Source organism: Lepeophtheirus salmonis, chromosome 4 (assembly GCF_016086655.4).
Source record: "Lepeophtheirus salmonis chromosome 4, UVic_Lsal_1.4, whole genome shotgun sequence".
NCBI lineage: Eukaryota > Metazoa > Arthropoda > Copepoda > Siphonostomatoida > Caligidae > Lepeophtheirus > Lepeophtheirus salmonis.
Window position 1 is genome coordinate 43,368,337 of NC_052134.2, and position 16,665 is coordinate 43,385,001.

A 16,665-nucleotide genomic window follows, 5' to 3' on the forward strand; every position below is an offset into this window, starting at 1 on the left:
CAAACCCCTCGACTACACCTTTTGGGTGCACAACAAGGAGAAGCAGTGTTTGTCATACAAATCTTGAGGCCCTCAAAGCCACTGTGAGCCGGCACTAGGACTCCATAACAGAATACTACATCTGCAACGGGTGCCAGGCCTTCCACCACCGGCTGGAAGCCATCATTGCCGCTAAGGGCGGCTACATTAATGATATTTATGAAGAGAGGTGAGGCTAACATATCTTTATAGTATTAATTTTGTTCAAATTATATTGCTGATTAAAAAATTATATGTTGTTGAAGTTTAAAATTCAAAGTGTTCAGTTTTTAATGGATCACTCGTAGAGTTACATGACTATAGCATCCTACGTATATAGCGTTTTCACGTGACGTGTACATTGATGATGTCGGACCCTTTGGGAGAGGCATAAACAAACAAGTTTTATAACAATAGAAACCTTTTTTTTCAGTAATATAAAGGAAAATAGTGAACTATTCGATGTCAAAATAGAACAAAAACTAAAAGGAATTAAATTTTACTGCCCATCAAAATTTATTCCTCAATTGCCATTTTGATTATATATCTGACCCTGAAATGTGTTTAAAATATGTTCTTGCATCGTTATACCATCTTATTTTCATATTGTAGATAGAACGTTAAATGTTACAATAGAAAGAATAAGAGATTTTTCAATAAATTTTTTACTTTCCTTTATCCTAATCGATCAAAATATATAATATGTATAAATTTAGATATTTAATATGGATATTCAGTCCATATTTAGGGGCATTCCCAGGGGGTAGGCTTTAGCTCCCAAAAAAAAAGGAGTTTTTGCTTATTAAAAGAAAATTTAATATTTGAAATTTACTTTAATTTTACAAATTTTTTCACAAAAATAAATTTTCTCTTAATATAAAATCCTTTTGAAATTAAAAAAAAAAAAAAATAATACTGAAATATTTTCTTTTTAAATTTAATATTCGAAACTTTTTTTCAAAAAAAAGTAATTTTTTGTCAATAGCAATGGATTTTAAAATTTATTTTGCAAAAAAAAATTTTTGAGAATATTTATGATTTTTTGAAATTTTTTCTCAAAAAATTTAATTTGCTATGAATACCAGTGAATTTTATAAATTTTTCTCCAAAAACTGAATATTTGATTTTTTTTCATTTTTGGTAGACTTATTTAGAAAAAAAAATTCCAAAAAATGTACTATTGAATAAAAAAATTTTGAAATTTTTGCAAACAGTAATGTTTTGAAATGTTTTTAGAAAAAATTTAATTTTAGAATTTTTTTTTCAAAAATTATAATTTTTCAAATTTTTATACAAAAATTGTAATTTTCAATTTTTTCCCGAAAAATTCCAAAAACCAAGCCCCTTAAAAAAATATTTAGATATATAATCTTATGGACGCCCGCATATTACTTAGATTATATTCAAATATCACTGGTCGGCATTTGTTTTGTATTCAATACCGATATTAACTCTTTTTTATTCCTAAAGCTATTCGATATACTTAAATTAAGATTTATAGGTAATTTATACATTTAATATAGTAAAAATATCAACTTACGATCGTTTCAAAAGAAATCACCTAAATCCGAACCGGAAAAAATCTATCTTGAACCAAGTCTCAACACTATTATGAATGAATACCTACGTATAGGTAAATACATCTACCTCAGGTGAGATTACAAAAGGAAAGACTTTGATAGGTAGATGACCTTCATGATCATTTAGTCGAATTAATGCTTTAAATATTTTTGTAAGGCTATTTCACCTAAAAATTTTAATTAGAAAATATGTATGAGATATGTATTAGTTCATTTTATAAAGTGAAGCGTAAAATTGTAAAAATCCAAAGATATATTTCATATTAGATCTAATTAAAAAAATCTAAATTTATAATCATCTAAAATTATGAATCTAAAAAAGCCATTATCGAACCATTGGTTGTAATTTTTAAGAATGGTCTATATTTAATGAATGAGTATTGCGCATACATTTTAGGTATGCTAATTTTGAGCTATTACATAAATAATAAGAGAGAAAACAAAGGATAAACCATTTAAACCATTTTTTTCTTTATTGCGTTACCACGTTGTAATGCATATAACACAAGGAAGTTTCACTTTTATTTAAAGGCACAGTCGTCATTACATATATAAATATATATTGTACAGTACCGTTTTCTAGTTAATTTTTTTCCCCTGCACAAAGCTACTTTACGCAAGATTATATTTTATAGGGGGGGAGGGTTGAAGGATTGGTTTTTCGAATTTTTGCCGAAAAAAAAATCCAAAAATCCATTAGACTATTTTCAAATAATTAATTTTTTTGGAACAAATTTCAAAAGTTATATTTCAAATTTTATATTTTTTGGAATTTTTAAAAAAAATCTATAGCTGTTAAAAAAAAACTCAAATATTAAATTTTTCAGAAAAAAATTACACAAAATCTACAGCTACTGACAAAAAAAATGTCAAATATTAAATTTATTGGGTTAAATTTCAAAAATCCATAGCTGTTCACAGTAAATTTAATTTTTGCAAAAAAATAGAAAAGTTAAATTAAATTTCAAATATTACATTTTCTAGTGAAAGAAAAATTCACTAGATTTTTTTTTGGGGTGGGGGGGCTACAACCCCTCCAGTAAACCCCTTGTGGACAACTGTGGAATATAAAAATAACTTTTTGCAGTTTTGAGGTACGTCATTTTATGCACGATACATGTGATTTAAATGTTTAAAAAGTATAATGCCTTTTTACTGTCCCGAATGGGATAGGAGACTATGAGCAAAAGATTGTACTTTTTTGGGTGTAGTAAGGGGGTTTCAGTGATATTTGTCTGATCACTGAAAAATATTGTGGATCTGTGTTGCATTGTTTAACAGTTCTATGATTTACTCAATGATTTCCCGTTTTTATACAAACTAATTTTCAGTTCTTTTTGTGTTTGACAACTATCCCTTCAACTAAGGTTACATTTTGATACTTTATGTTTATAGTTGACATGTTTGTAAAGTAAAAAACTACCTTTCAAAATAAAAAAAGGAAAAACAGTTGGTAAGTGGGGTCTTCTCGCCCCTCACATTAATATTTTTTTTTTGTTTTTTACGAGAAAATCTAATATTTAAAAGAAAATTTAATGATTTTTGAATGTTTTTTTCAAACAAACAAAATATATATATATAGTCTACAATTTTTACCTAAAAGGATCATCATATTTGGGACGGTACAAGGGGTCTTTATATGTCCAATTTTGACCCAAAAATCCCTTTTTTCAAATTAAAATAACCCGTAGCGGCCTCAAAATAAAAACGGCCTCAAAAGTCTTAATGTATATCATATTCTTTACATAATAATAGGATTCACAGCAAATGTAATTACTAATAACTTCCTTCCTACTCAAGTTTACAATAATGAACACACTTTTTGAGCACATATATTATAATCGATTGTATGGAGAAGAATTTCCATTCAGGGTTATGAGTACCATGTACAATAGCCGAGAGAGTAATGACCCTTTTATGTCTTAATATCCTTTAATTACTTTTATATAAAGTTCACAAGCAATGACAGCCTAATCATGAGTACAGATTGGTAGCTCTTGATTAGGAAGGCCGTGTTCAGGGCGTACCACTCTTTGCCAAGTTTTTGTTTCCCACTCTGTACAGTCATCAGATATAATGGCTCTCAGCGATGACCCATTTACCCTGCAAATAAATCAGTCTATGATATAATCTATGTCTATGAAATCTATGATATTTTGCGAAAAGAGACTTCATAAAAATCATTTTTTTACTCCTCGGTATTTATATTAACATCCACTCTTGCTTCCTCCAAGCTAAAAGGATGTTCCATTTTGGGTATGTGGGTATTTCATTATATGACCATGATATACAATTTAAAGAATTCATTGAGTTAATACAGTTTGACTGAATTGAGTGAAACATATGTAGTTTTGTAAAAAAAATCTTACTAATTGTCGTAAAAAAGTCTTTAAAAAGTAACATTGACACTTAAGAGTCATCTAGTGAGTAAAAAATAAGATGAATGTATGTTCGAAGTAAGAAATAATAAGGTAGTCAAACAATATAGATCTCATTAATATGACTCGTATTAATGAAATATTAATTCCATGTAGCATCTATCCCTAATATTTTATAAATATATTCATATCAATCACCGTTAAAATGGCTTATGCATGATCTTGGTTATTAATTTTAATCAAGAAAGTATAATTGGTGTCATTGTTAAGTAAAAATTCACCCATATATTCATCTATATACATAAGAAAGTCCATTTCTTTCACTTCTGTTAAGTTATATTTATAAACTAATGAACAAAGTAATGATACAATTGGCTCCAGGACTTCCCTTAAGTCATAACTATCTATAACTTGAGTAGCACTTAAGCCTCATGATTCAACTGCAAATTCAGGCTCGGCTCGTCCCGTAATTAAACTCAAGGCCAGAGATGTACTAAGTAACATTCTTTAGCTAAAAATATTATTTAACTGTCAATTATCCTTATCTAACTAGTATGTACTAAAGGACTCAAGGGAAAGAACGAACATACAAAAAATCTACGACAACAACAAAAATATAAAGGAAAGAATTAAGGTCAAATCATCTACAACTATTGCACCGACTGATATATATATATATAGCTGTTATTCTCACATAATTCATAATTTAAAACATTTATCTTTTATGAAATAGTTGTTAATGTTTTTTTTTATTATCTTTATTAAAGAATGTTTTATTAAATTAATATAAAGTACACATATAATGAAATGTGGCCAATTATCAAGAAATGCATTGCACAATTTCATGCATACTTGCACATTTGCTAGCCCGAACATTGTTCCTCATTCCTCTGTTTGTCTCTTTCGAGAAAGTTTTGCAAACATCTTAGCACGAACTTGACAATATTTTCTAATAATTTTTGTCTTAATATTATGACAATCGGGAAGGGATATATTTGTTATTTCTTTTTCTAATATATCTTGCAGGATTTTTGTTATATTTTTTAAATCATTAATTTTTTTTAGTTTTACTAAAGTTGCAAAATCGCTTCTCGGCTGCAATGAATATAGTTTCGAAGATGTCCTTGATACATTGGCAAAAAGATTGGCTGTTATAATCTTTTAGATCAAGGAGTTTTGAATACGGACCACTATTATTAGTGTCTAAAATAACAAAACTAAGACAATCCGAACAAACAGACCGATATGTCTTAATTTGGTTTAAAATATAGCTTGCAATATAATATAAAACATCAGTTTGTTGTTCAGACAACATAGTATCTTCTTCTAGCTGTGGAGTTAGTTCTTGAAGAAAAGATGCATTATCCGCTTTGTCTCAATTATTTCTTCCTTCTTTTAAATCATCTAAGAAATCGATTAGATTCGAAATTCTTCCGCTTCTCTGTTTCTATTAAACGGAAGCTTTCGTTTGTTTTTTATCTTAACTGTTCAAATAAAGTAGGAATTGCATTATGTACCAAACGCCACCGTCCTTTTGAAGACTTCCGCAGAAACATTGATTCTTCAAAGTGAGCCTAAAATGAATAATTTAAGTATAAATAATTATATTATGGAGCCCAGTGACATTAATTTAATTTTCACATCCCTCACATAGTAAAAAATGTTGATTAAATTACTTGGCTAACCCTTCAGTCTTTTGTGGGAGGTCAATTAGCACGTTTGATGGGATTGATCCACAACTTCCTACGATTGATGTCTTTCGGAATTTTTGTGGGCGATAAGCCAGGAAACTTTTTAGTCAAAGCTGATCTATTATTACAATACACTGCGCTACACGTCACCATTATGAAAAAGATATTGTAATTAATAAGTATTGTCTAATTAAAGCAAAAATAATGAAATGAAGCTCATGAAGGAGTACATAAATTGTATTCAAAACCTTTAAATTTCCATGATGGCAGCTGACAATTATAAGCCAATCAGCAAAGAGAAGAAAAAAACATGTACAAATATGATATATCTTATTTGCCTGTATAAACCATCGATATTTTAATGAAAAATTACAAGGACCGTCAGTTAAGGACCAGTCCCAAGGACTGACAGTCCTAAGTAACGGTCCCAAGGACCGACTGTCTTAAGAACCAGTACCAATGATCGACATTTCTAAGGACTGATTCTTATATTGTACTGGACCGACACAACACTACTCATGACAGCGTACTACACCATAGGAACGACCTTCATCGTCAAGAGCTACCATTATGTATGACTGGGTGTCGAGGATCTTATTGCTTGTGAAGGAGGTCATATTATTGAATAGAAAATAGAGCTAAATAAAGTATTTAAACATATCCCAAATTGGTTTTGAGTTCTCTTTCCCTGATTCCTTCTAAATCACATTATTTTTAATTTAGTCATGTTACTGGAAGTTTTGGATCCCCACACTGTAGGTAGAATCGATAAACACCAGATTAGATTTATTTATTCTCCGCAACTACAAATATACATGTTTGAGTACATAAGAGATTCTCTTATACAATGTGGCAACTCATTATGTAAAAAGCATTTTTCACTCCTTCCTTCAATCTAGGAGATCCTCGTACATACTTATATTCTATGACGATTGTCCTTGAATAATTTCTATTTATTTATGTTCTACGGTATTTCTTAGCAGGCCTGAACGTGTTTGCCTACGTATATACTTCACTGTCCGAATATTTTATGCGATTCAAATGGTGTACCTAGAGTGGTTAGGAGAGATGACTTGAAGAAGGGGAAACCCTTTTAGTATATAGACTCATTCCCATTCATGTAGAAACCACCTTTGAATATACACTCATACCAATGTCGTGAACTTCTCCTCTTTTAATAATCTTTATACCCTATCCATATACAAGAATGTGCCTTAGTTATTAAATCCTTTTCACAATACGTCATTATACATGAAAATTCCATGTATACTACTTGAATAAGGACAGGTAAGACATGACTTATTTTTCTTGATTATAAATTCAACTCCTCTAAAAAATTTACGTATAAATACATGCAATTAGGCAAAATATCACGCGGAACCATGTGGCTCTTATTCTTAGTTAGTAAGAAAATACAATCCCCTTTTCCTTAAATTATGTTTACTCTCTTTTTTGCTCTATAGTCAATGAATAGATCAATCCTTTTTGGGGATACAATTATTCTTTCGCATAATTCCAACCCGTTTTCTTATCTACATACTATTATACTGATGTGATACATTTTCTTAAGAGCTGCTATAGAGTCATTTTGCATGAATTCGAATCCGGTCATCGTATTTGAGTCACTATTATTTCTATAAGGGCTGTATCAGTCCTTAATATGTGACTTAAAATCAATGCCGCTCCTGTTATTGGTCCTTTAAGAGTGTCCCATATTTCAAAATGGCTTTTATATCATTATCAAGTACATACATAATTTTACTAATTGAATGTATGAAATAAAACATCAAGTATCAATTCATACATGAGAATGGTTGCCAGTATTTTTATATAATTAGGGCTTAAATTTATAGGTTTTGTTATTTTTATTCATTCCAAGGCAAATCAATCACTCAAAAACAGCATCCTCTTTGACTCTTTTCAAATTTGGCACATATTACATATAATATTAGTTAAAAACTGAAAAATCCAAAATTTCAGCCTTTTTGTCCTCCGGTTCAGGAGTTAGAGGCTTCTAAAGTTTTGGCCTCGACGACACCTACCCTATTTTTAAATTGCTGTATTTTGAATGTTTTTGAAGATATGGATCTACTTCCATAACCATTTAATAGATAACTGTTATAACTCTTTTGTTGTACTTTATTGTATCAGTCAACAAAATGAGTTGTTACACATGAGGTCAATATTTTGACCTACAAAAATCAAACATGTCAATTTTCAATATCACTCTTATTATTTTTGTTAATTTGTAATACATAATAAACATATACAATAAGTTTTTAGAGATACATTTGATTCCACTTAAATACTACAGATGAAAACATGTGCGTAGGTAGAGCAAAAAAGGCTCAACTTTTGGATTTTTGAGTTTTTAACTAATATTTAAATATGGGCCAAATTTTACAAAAATCAAAGATGGTGTTGTGAAAAATGTCCTTTTTATCCGGTAAGACTTATCTGCAGATGCACAGCGTATCGTGGCAAAACTTTAATAGGATTCTAAACGATAGGTATGATTGAAAACATTATTAACCCCAAGCACAAAACAAAGTTCATATCGCAAGAAAATGTCGACACGGAGTAATTCGAACTTTTCAATAGAAATTAGACTTCTTCTTAGTGTTTAAAATTTGAGATCCTGTCAAGTTTTGATTTGATAAAGGTTGTCCTAATGGCTATTCTTGTACATTAAACAGTCCAAGAACCGATGTAATCTACTATCTACTTGGGAAAAGGTTGAATCACGGCCTTGAGCTGTTAATTTCTGTATGATATATGGATATATTCGATATCTTATTTGAACTCACGGACTTAAAAGTGTGTTTTAAAAAAAAAATTGATTTAAAACATTTTGAAATGAAGTAATAGACTAAAGTCTATGAGCTTTACAGTGGTGAATAGTTTTAATCTTCCTTCTGTTTAATTCTGCCGATTAGTTGGTTATGTATTAAAAATGCCGAAACAGCCATAAATTTAATATGCTATTAATCCTGTATATTCTTTTAAATAGAATGAAGACAATGTTTCAAATAGTTAAAGATTTGCTCATTTATATCAAGTTCGATTATTTTTTCGATTTCTTCGATTTGCCTCTGCCTGCCCAACTTATCCAAACAGCTGAGTACAAATCCTTTTCGTCCTTTCCCTCTTCACAATCGAGGTTGAGAGTTGATAAAAAAGCTAGTTGTGATATAATAAAGATTGTTTCGTGTGACTCTTTTACGTCCAGTTTATAACTTTGCTTAAGATTTAGGAAAGGAACAGAGGGAGCTTTAAAATAGTAAGACCGAAACATCCTTACTTTTCGCTATGTATTTTAACCATGGTGTTTAAATTCGACTCTATTCTAAGGAGTCGTTTGTTTAATCCTATATCTATGAAGATAAATGATCGATAGCGAATAAATTATATCAATCATTTGAGTCTCACTCATACTTTCCAGAGTCTTTTTAAACTGAGTCGAGGTTGAATTTACAATGTAATTATTAGACTTAGAAGCGACTCAAGCTCATGTCCTTAGCTCCATGATGACTACTATTATTTTTCCTACTAAATCTTCTTTTTAGTTCATGGTAAGATCAATCCATTGAAATAGTGAGTAGTCAATCTTTTTTGCATCATTCAAAACCTGTTTGACCCATATTTATATTAAATACTTATATACATAGGATATTGAACATTCATCACGTTTTTACCTGTATTGTATCATACAACCTTTCTTCCGTAAATAAACATAGAAGAAGGCCAAAAATCAGTTAATAGTTATTCAACTTTTCCCAACCATGAAATTATTATTTTATAATTGTTGGGAATTTTTCACAACTTAAAAGAGGATAATTCAAATTCACCTTTTAACGTTTAAAACACTGATTAGTAGAAAAAAGCAGAGAACAAAATCCATACTAGTGAGGTATACCCATGCCATTGAACCTATGTGTTGCGTCAACATAAAGCACAATATTGAACAATAATTAAAAAAACAGGAGATAATCCCATCTTTTTTTTGTTACATAATATCTATATACATATAGCCCAATATTTAATAGACATATTTTGTCAATTATAGGTTTTGCATTCAAATTTGTGGGATTACTTAAGATACTCAATAGTTTTAGCTGTAGTTTAGAGCCTTTATTTGATTTAAGAGACTTATATTGGCCAAGATATTGCCTTTCAAACAAAATCCATCAATTTCTCACTCTTTTATTTCAACCATCCCTTTTGGCACTTTTAATAGCTATAATTTGAAGATAGAAATTGACCATAATTTTTCGATGAGTACAAATGTATTATGTATTCAATTTTCATAAAAATCTTTCTAGTTTGCTTTTTGTGTTGACGGATCACAAATGACCTATTGACAAATTACTGCCTTCCCAGTATTGAAAAGATAACTCTGAGCTGTACATTTAAGCACTACATAATATAAAACGGTGCTCAGACATAACGTCGAATGAATAAAACGTCAAATAGTTATTAAAACATAAACTAATAAAAGGTAGGTTTAATTCAAAATAAATAGTCCGAAAATAGTTTGTTCCGAAACAGCTGGCTCAGTCGACCATGAGAGGAGCAGATCTATCTTCTTGACTTTGATGCAGTTGCATATCACATTTGCAGTGTGAGGTCTTGAATTGTCCATATTAAACCCCCACTTATTGATCCTTTTGAGCGGCCTCTGGACCTTAAGGGATTTTAAGAATATGGCCAAGACCGCCAATGTAGATGTTGGTATTAACTCTTGTGTCATTGGGTATATAATTGAAGTTGATCAGGTCCTTGAAGTCGCACAAAGAGATCAAAATAATCAAATTTTATAGCTAGAGCCTTTTTGGTTGTACAACAGCACTTTTTTATCCTCTGGCGGGACTGTTCTTTTGTCTCTGACGTCATATAGGTTTTAAAGATGCAAAACGTCATAAAGGTTTTAAAGATGCAAACAGGGAAAACGTAAATACACATTATTTTGTTTATATTGCATTATGCCCTCCAACTCCGGTATTTTTGTTTTTGCATATTTTTTGCTGCATAAACTTATTTTGTTTCGAGATGTGTTCATAATATTTTTCCATTCGAAGTTCCTTCCGTTCTGTGTTTTGTCCTATTGTCATTTAAAACACACCCTTTATCTTCTAATTAACTTGACTATTATTAAGGTAGAAATATAGACGAATAATTTGGATACTCAATTTAAAGTAAAATAACCTTTGCCAAATTTCCTTGTTCTACGATGTCATCTTTAGGTAGAACATCTAGCTCAAACTTTGAAAGAAGACAAAAGTTTTACATTTCTCTAATAAAGATTAAAATACACCAATTATCATTATTTTGCTTTAATTAATTGTCATTATTCTAACCTATGAAAAACATTAGAAATGTTTTTTTTTTTTCTAAACCTACCATATGGAGAAAAAAAGAGAAAATAACAAAATGAGATCATTTTTATTTTTTCCTTTCTGAAAATGTAAAAAAAGAAATTTTGTTAAGTTTTTCTTTTTTTTTTCCATAGGACAACTTTAGAAAAAACTTTTTTAACACTTTTTAGTGGTTATTTTATACAGAAATAACTAAAAATGTCATTTCATTAACTATATTTACTATGTAAAGAGTTTTGCCTTTTTTTCATAATTTGATCAAAATATGCAACCTAATGATGACCTCGTTGGTCAATGCAGTTTTATATAGGTATTTCCATATTCCATATGACAACTGTTCCGCACTAACCGTAATTGAAATTCGAAAAAAATGGAAAATCAACTGATTTTAGCCTACAACAAAATAACCACAACTAATTATTGTATTTGAATCGCAGTATTATATGATGATATCGATTATTACTATTGATTACGATTTGTAACGTCATTATGTATATCTATGATAAAGAAATTTATATATTTTGAAGATAATATTGCATAATTGCTAAAAATACCCCCATAATAAATTGGATCTCCAAAAAATATAAAATTTAACATAAATTCTTGGATATACATATTTTTTGAATAGGTATTCTTTTATTAAATAAAACTGGTGTTATTCTTAATAATATAAGCTATGATATTCCTTATTACTATGAATGATGAATAACTGAAAAGGTTCTCAAGAGAAGTTTAGTTTTTCTCTAACTACCTAAATAAAGAAAATTATACGCGTTCAGAACAAGATACAAAATTAATCAAAACACTTATATAATCATAAAAAAAACACTTTTACATTCGATGTATTAATCCTACTTTTAATTGGTGGTTGTCTTGATGGTGAAAAATGACTCTGCACGATGATCGTCCCAAATTACTACTATAATCCCATATTTTTCTTAAACCTGACGTGTAAAGAAAAAGAATCACTTTTGAATAATGCGCTCAAATTTGATCTTGCCTTCAATTCATTGCTCAAAATTTTGTATTACATAGGGATATCCATTCCAGAAAATACGAATATAGGTAGAAGCACAGCATAAAATACTCTAATTGGTTGGCATTCTCATAGAGCAATATTTTACTAAATGATGTTATCATTAATATTATGGAATGACGTCATCATCCATTTTTATAAGAATAATATTTATTTCAATAAGGCCTAAATTAAGAACGATGGAAAATTAGTATTAACATTAAAATTACTAAATTAATTCGATTGAGAAACTGAGATACTATACTATAATATTATTAATAATCATGTCTTCTAAAGGATGTTTTAAAACTTGAGACTTTTTAAGTACTGATGAGTGAGATTAAAGAGCATGGGATCTGGAAAACCTCGATTTTAAGTGGCAAACTAAGTACCAATACAACTATTTTTTAGTATATTTGTAGGAGAGAGAAGAAATTAAAGAGTAAAAGTGGGTTTTGTTAATTGTTGAGTAATATTAGGTCAATCTTAAATCTACTGTTGTTTTATAAATTCAGCTGTGAAAAGGCGTAGTAGTTACTATTATAAAGGTGCATTCGATTATGCCGGGTTTTTTTAAATGTACAATTTGCCAATTCAAGATCTTTTTTATAATGAAATTCACACTCAATGTAAGAGTATAATAGTTCCTTTAACAATATTAAAAAGATCCGTATACCCTCGAATCTAATTATCTAGCCCGGAGCTATAAACCAAATGGCGAAACGCCCATCTCCCCTGTTAATTTGAGTAGATTCATGGTTTATGTAAAGTCTTTAATTTTTTTCTCTCCAAAGATGTGGTTTTTCATAATACCACAGAGAATGTTACTTTATCATTTTTCCTCACAACATATGTAGGTATGCAACTTTTTCTTCCCTTTTCCGAATTCACCCTTTTAATTCAATTAAAAAAGGTTGAATTTATGGATGTTTCATAATTAGATATTCATGGCATTTCTAAGCCTCTAGCGGACAAAAAACTGTCTCATAGCCAGCTACATTTGGACTAAAATTAATCATGTGGTCTTCATTCAGTCACTTGTTTTGGCTTAGTCATTCGCAAACCCTTGCCTTATTTTTGTTTTTCCGTTTCTGAAGAGCGTTTTCACATGATTTCATCATCATGGTGCAAATCGGTCATACTGAAAAAACAACTAATTTTTGTAAGAACAGAAATCCTTGTTTCGTTTGGATTCTGGGAAATGGATAAATATTTCTTTGTATTTGGATGGTATAATATGTTGAATTGACTAATATTAAGAATTCCTGTCTATCAAAAAATAAATTTCTTTTTATTTGATTATTATTTCACGGACCCTAATATGTATAAAAATAACTTATTAACCATTCAAAACATTGTGAATTAATGGAATTGCATAATTCCTTTTGCAAATATCATATATGTTTTTCTTCAATTATCCTCTTTTTCTATTCACGAATCCATCTGGAATATTATTCATTGTAGAAATCTAATTATTTACAAGGAATTTTCAATACCTATTATTTTAATTGTATTTCATTTCACAATTTTTTGTTCACATCAAAAAGTATTCTTAGTAGTTTTCCATTTTTAAAGACATTAAATAAAGTTTTCTTCGGATTTTATTTCTTGAAATTTCTTCATTCCATTAAGCAAATACGCATATCAACTATATTTTTCCCAAATAGGGTCACTTTCTCTGTGTTCTTCAAACGGTGACGTCGGCGTTCTATAAAATAGAGTTGTAAAAACATTAAACCACTCGCGCATGATTTTTTTTTTTTTTTTGTGGTTAGCAATCTGAAGAATTTTTTTTTTTTCACTTTCCAAAGCTGTTATTATTATTATTGAACTTTTGAGAAGAGTACATCTAAGTATAAAGTATGTCTGCTCATGAATGACAGAGAGTGACTCTGAGAATTTATTGGGGAGTTACAAACTTGTCTTTTCCTAAACATTCGTCAAATTGTATAGGTTACCATACCAATATTCACTTTCCTTTTTTTCCCATATCAACAGGGCATATTTTATAAAGGATTTTAATTTTGGGCGTCCTAGGTTTTAGGATTTTTTTTTTTTTTTAAATATAAGAAAAAAATTTAAAATATTAAATTTTTGAAGAAAAATCCACAGCTATATACATAAAATTTCAAATACTACATTTTTTTGGAGAGAAATTGCAACAATAAACAGCTATTCAAAACAAAAATCAGATATTAAATTTTTTGTAGTAAAACTTCAAAAACCCACAGCTATTTCAAAGAAATTAAACTTCTTGGAAAAAAATTTCCAATATTTATTTTTTTACGGAAAAAAATTCAAAAGTCCATAGCTATTCTAAAAATATTTTAAAAATTAAATAGAAATATAATTGAGAAATTAAATTTTCTAGTAAAAATCAAAAAAAAATCCCACCCTCCCTTACGGACATCCCTGTGAGATATATATTACAAATAAAAATAGCAATGTATGTCAGTAGACAACACATACGGGAGAAGTTATTCTCTTGAACTCAATGAGCCTGGGTTTAATTCTCGGTCTCTCCATAAGGCACTCACACAAAAATATACTTTGTATCTTGTTGTCAGCTGTGAATGTTTTTACTTCTTTTCTTCAATTAACTGTTCTAAACACGTTGCTGATTAGGTTAAATTAGAACTACCTAGATGGTTCAACTATGAACAATTCACATCAATTATTGAATAAAAATTCCGTAGTGGAGAAGAATTCGTTCAAAATAACAAGTTATTTTTAGCCTATTTTATCTGTTATTTTTTTAGGAAAGGTTATGTGGTACAAATAAGGTAGCAGCGTGTCCTAGAGAAGGCTACCTTCATTATCTTGCGCAGTTGAAAATTATAATTGAGAAAAATAGCCAGGTAGAAAATTGTGCGTATTTTATTCAAATTCATGATGAATAATAACACATTATAAATTACCTTCAAGTGTGAGTAATATTATTGCAATTTATGAGGAGGGGGGATAATTAGCTTAAGCCCTTTTAAAATATGGTTGAATAATGTCCACCCTCAGTTTAGCCAGTGTCCGGAGAGTAGTATGGGATTGTTAAAAACCCCTTCCAATACATCCAAGGAATCCCTCTAACAACACCACATACTAGTTCAAAGCCCTCGGATTTATCAGGGTCCTGGAGTAGTGTGCGATAGTTAAAACCACCGCCAAAGCATCACATACATTCAAGGAACCCTTCTAATATATAAAAAAAGTTTCAACCCCTGTGGATGGTAGTGTTAAAAACCAAGTGTCATGGCCCAAATCAATAAGGTGCATGTCTCATATTTGCTAAAAAAAATTAAATCTTATAGGCTTTGTTAGTTCAATGTATACTTCTGTAATATAACTTCAGCACGCACATATTGTTGACATTTTTTTAATCCTCCCTCGTAGCATATGTATTATAATCATTATGCTATTTTTTTAAAGATTAAATGTGTTTGGCCCTTTCGTGAAGTGAGGATGGCATTCTATATTTTGTACAATCCATAACATGGCTCTGGTATTACCTCAGTACCTGCCCTTTTACAGCCTCCATGACTATCATGTTACCCCTACTAATTCGTAGAACTTCTTGTCTAGTTCGTGACAATAAATTTATAAACAGAATTATTTGTAACATACATATAAATAATATCTTCAAAGAGCTTTTCAATGGGATCTGAGCACTGAATTTTTTCCTTGGGTATTTAAACATATTTTAAGAAGACACTAAGCTATTTATTCCCCTACCCCCCTCCTTACCAATATTTTCGATTCATTTCTTAGAAGATTGGATTGAGTATAAAAATTGCAAGAAAATTGTATTGTAACAATATTACTCACACTTGAAGGTACTCCCTTGGGGGATGGAACAAACAAATTTGTTTAGATATTTGTCATTAAGCGAATTTACAATGTGTTATTATTCATCATGAAGTATCAACAAAATCCTCCATGGCAATTTTCTCGAGGACAATCTTCCACTGGTAATTTTCCCCAATACAGTTTTCCTTGTATAGCTGTGGATTTTTAATTTTTTTTTCCCAAAAAATTTGATATTTAATATTTAAATTTGAAAATATTTATATTTTGGAAAATAAAGCTAAATATAAACTAAAGGTTTTTTTTGAAAAATCTAATTTTTTGTCCACAACTGTGAATTTTTGCTTTTTTTGTGAATATCCAATGATTTAAGAAAAAAATTTCATAAAAATTTATTGAATATTTTTTTTTTTTTTAATTTAATATTTGAAATTTTTTCCATTTAATTTTCGTATTTGAAAAAGAAAGTTACGAAAACCAAGCTTCCCCCACCCCTCCCCCAAATAAAAAATAAATTTATTTCGTTAGACCTATAATTTGACCTCCTCCAAATGTTTCAAATTTGAGATCCTGTCAGGTCTTGATTGGATAGAGGGCGCGAAACAGTCCCTATTAAATGAACATTAGAAGAAAAAAAAACAGTTATTTGAAAATCCTGTTTTTAAATAGAGAAAGAATAATGAAGGTTTCTGTAAGACATTAGTAATACTAAATAGATATACTAATCTGTCACACTTTGTCAATACGCATGGACAAAGGGGTATTTATATGGTGACTTATTATGATTTGCTGCCTGTAATAGTACATTCT

General features: G+C 29.6%; 1 protein-coding gene across 2 annotated transcripts in view; it reads left to right on the plus strand.

Moving 5' to 3' along the window:
- Window positions 1-6,647: 6,647 nt before the first annotated feature.
- Window positions 6,648-16,665, plus strand: part of LOC121116028 (uncharacterized) — a 32,296-nt gene continuing 22,278 nt past the window's right edge. The window contains exon 1 of one of the 2 annotated variants that reach the window (XM_040710224.2): window positions 6,648-6,954. The gene's annotated coding sequence lies outside the window, so the exon portion shown is untranslated. The remainder of the gene's footprint in view (window positions 6,955-16,665) is intronic. The other variant, XM_040710225.2, reaches the window with a different exon arrangement.